The following is a 6,437-nucleotide window of genomic DNA, read 5'->3' as shown; positions in this document are numbered from 1 at the left end:
ATTTTGTTTCACCAATTTTTTTATCATTTATTGCATCCACTTTTTGCGCCTACACTTGCATGAACTTTTCAATCATCTCTTGCATCCTCTTTTGCATCATTTTTTAAATCATTTTTTACATCCATTTTTACATCATTTTTTGCATCCCCTTTGCGTCAAGATTTGCATCAGGTTTTGTGTCTCATATTGCATCTACTTTTGCATCGAATTTTGTTGCATCAACTTTTGCATCATATTTTTCATCCATTGTTACACCCATGTTTACGTCCACTTTTGCATCTTATTTTCCATCTTCATTTTCTTCTTTTTTTGCATCTGTCATTACATCCACTTTTGTTGTGACACTACTTGTACCATGTTTTGTACTTACTGTTGTACCCACGTTTGCTTCCAATTTTGCATCCATCTTCGCATCCACTTTTGCATCAAAATATTGCATCTATTTTTGCATCCACTTTTGTGTTGGGTTTTGCATCTCATTTTGTGTCTTCTTTTGCATCTACTTCCATTGCATCCATATTTTTCATCCAATTTTGTTTCTGCTATTGCACCCATGTTTGCATCCAAGTTTGCATCTTTTTTTGTGTTTTTTATTACATGCACTTTCTCATCCACTTGTGTTGTGCCATATCTTGTGCCTATCATTGAAGCCCACATTTTCTTCCAATTTTGCATCCACATTTGCATCCTCTTTTGTGTCCAAGTTTGCATCAAATAATTTTGATGTTTTTTGCATCTACTTTTACATACACTTCTGATGCGTCCAATTTTGAATCTGATTTTGTGTCCACTATTCCACCCATGTTTGTTCCATGTTTACATCCATTTTTTAATCCAATTTTGCATCCAAGTTTGTGTCTTTTTTTTTTGTTCATTGTTGTATCCACATTTATTTGACAACTTTTCATGCTAAGTTTTATGCCTAATATTACACCCATGTTTTCTTCCACTTTTTCATCCATGTTTGCATCCTATTTTCTGTCCAAGTTTGCATCAACTATTGCATCTACTTTTTCATCCACTTTTGTGTCAATTTTTCTGTCTTGTTTTGCATCTACTTATGTTGTGCCCACTCTTCATCCAATTTTACGTCTATTGTTGCCCCCATTTTTTTTTACTTTTGCATCCATTTTCCAGCAATCATATATTTTTTGCATTGGTGATATTTCTTATGACATTAACAATTATGAACAACTGATGACAATGTCAATAATTATGACGATGATGATAATGAAGATGATGATGATGACAAGAATTGTGATTATTATGATAATCAAAATGATGATAAAGATGATGGGGTTTATAATGACAATGATGATGATGAAAATGATGATGGAGATGATAATGACCTTGGACAATCTTCCCAATTTTTAAATGTTGTCATGTTCATAATCATAATCATTATCGTTAGAGTCATCTTCCAAGTCATCATCATTTGATCATCATTATCATTATTTTAATCTTGGTCATAATCAACAACAATAATGGCATGAATGATGATTATGATGTTCATGACGAATTTGACAACAATGATGATAGAAATTACATTAATTATGATGATGGGGATGATGAAAATTATAATGACGATGATAATGGTAGTGATGATGATGATCATCGATCATCTCTAAAAAATAAAGTTGTCATTTCTCTTGCATATATCAAGTGTCCTAACAACCCTTTTTGAGCACTCGTAATATTTTTTGGGTTGATGATATTTCTTACAACACCTATAATTATGAACAATTGACGACAATATCCATAATCATGATGATGATGATGATGACATGAATGGTGATTATGATGATAATGCAATGATGAGATTGATGGTGGTGATGATGATGATAATGAAGATGATGACACTCCCTCTAAACTAGGGAGATACTCATAATGAGACAAAAAAGTACTCTCAAGTTGAAATATTCATATAAGAAGGGATTTGTATTGATAAGCATCAATGATGATTTACATCATCATATCCAACATTGTCAAAATAGAAAGGCCTTGACTAACAAGTTATATCTCTCCATTAGATCATAGCACAATGTTGGGAGGCATAAATTTGGACACCACTCCCTCTTTAGGCACTTACCGCACTAGGATGTTCATCAGGCATGTCCTCGCATGATCATTTTCTAGTCCATTATCATGATATTTGACACTAGGAAACGTCGATCCTCATGACTATTCTTATCTTGGATTAATGTACTTGACTTATGGCGGTTAGTCCTAGTCAAAGCACAAATTCTCAAAGAACATTGGTCCCAGATGCTTATCTAATCCACCATTCTCCCTACTGGTGTCTTTAGTAGGCTTATGATTGTTAGTCTCGGCCATAGTACATGACAAATGGATAATATGGTGTCAGTGCTCATTTCCTCTCAACCAAGGAGGAGACATCCACAAGCATAAGCGTTTCTCAAGAATACCCATCATTTTCATAGGGAATAACATCATTAATTTCTTTTCATCGCATGACGCCTTTATGATTAAGCATTCATAGATTTGTGGCAAAATATTTCCCCTTTTGTCATTTGTGATGAAAGAAAATCAAAAAGTGAAAGCCAAAATCATTAAAGGTACACTATAATGATTTATCTAAGTCTAAACTCTAAGGTTAAAGCGAAAATTTATGTAAATATTATATCTATGAGTTGTTCAAAACTTATGAAAACCTTATTCCCTAAGTCCTATATATAAGAAAAATCAAAAGAAAGAAAAATGAGGCCCAATGAATGGTAACTCATGTATTGACACCCTCTTTGGAAAACATATGAATATATACACTCCTAGCCACACTTGATCACATGTTTGTGATGGTTTAATCATGAAGTCCTCTTTTCCCCTTTCATTTTCACTTCATCATTTAAGCACCTATTTGAGGATCTAGGGAATTTTTCTTGCCTAAGGGTTTCATGTCTACTCTTGGTTTACTTATGTCACACTACGGTCAATCATGTGACAGAGTGAAATACTTAAGTTTGTGGAGTTATTAGAACAGTGTATTAAGTTAGTCACCACACACACATGTATTACATGTCATTGATCCACATGTGTGGGTTGGAGACTCATTGCTTGAGAACTTTAATGGATACTACTTTAGGGCCTTGATGGTATATCTTACAAAATCTCTTGGTAAACATTGTGATTCATCCTTTCTTTTCCTCGAGACACTTGATAATATTGAAGTCACTCCCAATAATCCATGGAGATGGGGAGTATAAATTACTTGTGCTGGAAATAGAATTGAGAAATAGAGGTTTTCCATTTGCGATATTGGAGTCATAGACATTGGATACATGGTAGTAGTCCTCGATGTCAATTAACTAAAATTATATTGTCATAATGAGAAAAGAGGTAAACATATTGGTAACCTTGATGTCCTGATCATTCCAAATAATAGCCATTCCACCCAAGTATATCTAATCATCAATCACTACTACTTGGAAATTCCTCCCCCATTTTCTAATTATATGAGGTAGAACCTCACTTAATATTTTTATTTCTTATATCAACATTATTGATGGGTGCTTTGCGTACCATTTTTCTTTTAGGAGTATTTGTTTTCCTTTACTATTGAGGTCCCTCATGTTCCATGAGACTATTTTCATGGAGAATTTACACAGAAAGGAAGTATAATCTGACTAAAAAAAACATGTTCCAAGATTTAAGTTATTGGACAATGCCACTTCATGACTCCTATATTTCCTTAACCTGGGACTGAATGGTGAACTTGATAGCCTTAAGGGAAATTAAGCAATGAAAATCTCAAAAAGAGGTGACTTTTGACTTTATCACATACAAGTTAATATACTAAAAAAAATATCCATAAAAATTTCATCAATCAATGAATCTTTAAAAAAAATATCCAAAACAATTTCATCAAGCAATGAAGCATTACATTATAAATTACAATCTATAAACCTTTTGGGAACTTTTTGCTAAACCATGTTCAAAACCAACATATTTAATATTAATATTTAACAATAATATGGAAAATAACACATTTTCATTAATTAAATAACATGTTATCAATCATAAGAAATGTCACTAACATAAAACTAAAAAGCATGCAACTAATGGGAGTGACCACTCAAGGCCACCATAAGACAATTAATCTATTAAGACAAGGATTAATGGGGAAAGAAATCTACAAAGGACAAAGGCAAACCTATTTTAACTTTATTGTTTTATTAGGTGGAAGTTGAACATCTCAAGATATAATGAAGAGAAGAATTAATTTTATTGCATTAAGAAAACCCAAGCACATTCTATAACTTAGCAAGGAAGAGATGTATAATACCCATCTCAGCGACACAACATATGGCATTAAGTTACTTTTTTATATATAATTTAAACTTATATCATAAAATCACAAATTTAGCATGAATGGATGTTTAAAATCCATTTTTATAAAATGAATATAATTTTTGTTATAAAAAAACCAGAAACTAAATATATTTTTTTAGAAAATAAAAAAATACTAAACTGAATATATATTAAAAAAAAAAACTAAACTTAAGCAAATAAGTTTTATTTTTTTTATTTAAAATATTTTTTAGAATTTTTTTAAACACTTCCCTCCATTCTAAGAAGCAAAAATAATAATAGAAATAAGGACGGACTAAAAATATTCCTTTCCTTGGTAAGTGTTTCCCACCATTCATTCCACTCACTCGAGTTATTTCATAAAACATAGATAAGTGTTATTTCACACTCTTTTGGCAAAGCCTATTGAGCTTCTCTTATGATATATATATTCCTTGATGGAGTCCTTGATATATTGATCAAGTTTTGATTCCTTGGAGATTAATTAGAGCAAAGAAAACATGAGTACTCTTAATTCCAAGTTCAATGCCTCTAATGGTGGACACAAGGCAAGGGAGGGGTTGCTATCGTGGTCATAACTCCAAGTTCATTATCTTTGATGGTGGGCGAGGCAAGGGAGGGGGTTGTGGTCATGGTCGTGGTCGTGGAGTTTTCTCTTTTACATTATATTTAGGGAGTTCAAAGCAATTTGAATGGAATCATTGTCGTCACTAGGTATAATGGATTAAGTGTGATAATGGATATAATGAAGTAATTATTTGTGAGCATTTTTTCTTGAATGAACATTAAGATCCATTTTATTATAGAGAAAATTACATGCATTAAAAATAGTTCAATATTTCATGTGACATTCATATTGTATGCGACTTATTTTTCATTAAAAGCAATTTACTTTTTCATGTGACATTCTTTATTTGTTAAAATTTCTTCTATTTCTAATCTGAATTACAATTGTAATTTGAAATAAAGCTTCCAGTAAATATTAATTTACCAATTCTGCATGGAAATCATAAGAAACATTCACAATATAATATGAAGAACAAATGGGTACCTACTTCATATGGATTAAAAAATGCTTCTACTACTTAATGAGAATTACAAGTGTAATGTTAGCTAGATCTCCAATATATCTTAAGCCACATTTTCATTTTATTTTTAGTACTATTAAATTTTCTTATGTCATACCTCATTTTACTGTTAGCATTGTAATAAAAATATGCATTTTGCTATAGAAATAGTACTAACATGTAATATTGATTTTTTTTCCAGAATGCTATAGGTAATGACCACAAAGATGATGATATAGACTATGTTTATATTACATCATATATCAGAGATGATCATGATGAGGATGGTGATGGCATTGGTGATGATTATGTGGATGATATTATCAGGATGGTCGGGATGATGATCATGGAAATGATCATGAGGATGAGCTTGACTATGATTTTCGTGGTGCTAGCTAGCCATGCGTTATTTTTTATATTTAGTTGGATGTCTTAATATGGTAATCATACATTTGAATTTTAGTTTATTTGAATAATGATGATGATACTATCAGTACTATCTTGTTACCTTATGAATATGTTGAAAATTGTTTACAATTTTTTTATGAAGAATTATTGTGTATGATGAGATTCCTATCTTTTTATGGATGTTGCGAATTTACCTTAGCATAATGATATCTATGAAACATTTTTATTTGGTAATATTACATTGGCTTTTAGTTGATTTGATTAAATATAATGATGATATTATCATTTTTATCTTGTTATTTTATGTATATATTGAAAATTATCAACATTATTTTGATGGAGAATTATTATGTATGATGATATTACTATCTTTTGATGGATGTTGTGAATTTACCTTAGAATAATGGTGTTCATGAAATATTTTGATATGATAATCACACATTTCAATCTTAGTTGATTTTATTAAAGATGATGAGGATATTATTAGTATTATCTTGTTACTTTATATATGTGTTGAAACCTGTCAATGCTATTTTATGGAGAATGATTATGTATGATGATATTACTATTTTTGGATGTAATGTTGTGAATTTACCTTGGAATAATGATATCTGCGATAAATGTTGATTTAGTAGT

The sequence above is a fragment of the Pinus tabuliformis genome, chromosome X, assembly GCF_031772625.1.
Source record: "Pinus tabuliformis cultivar Carrire ecotype Pingquan chromosome X, CPIR1, whole genome shotgun sequence".
In the NCBI taxonomy this organism is placed as follows: domain Eukaryota; kingdom Viridiplantae; phylum Streptophyta; class Pinopsida; order Pinales; family Pinaceae; genus Pinus; species Pinus tabuliformis.
The sequence above is the reverse complement of the archived record's forward strand: the minus strand, read 5'-3'. Positions refer to the sequence as shown.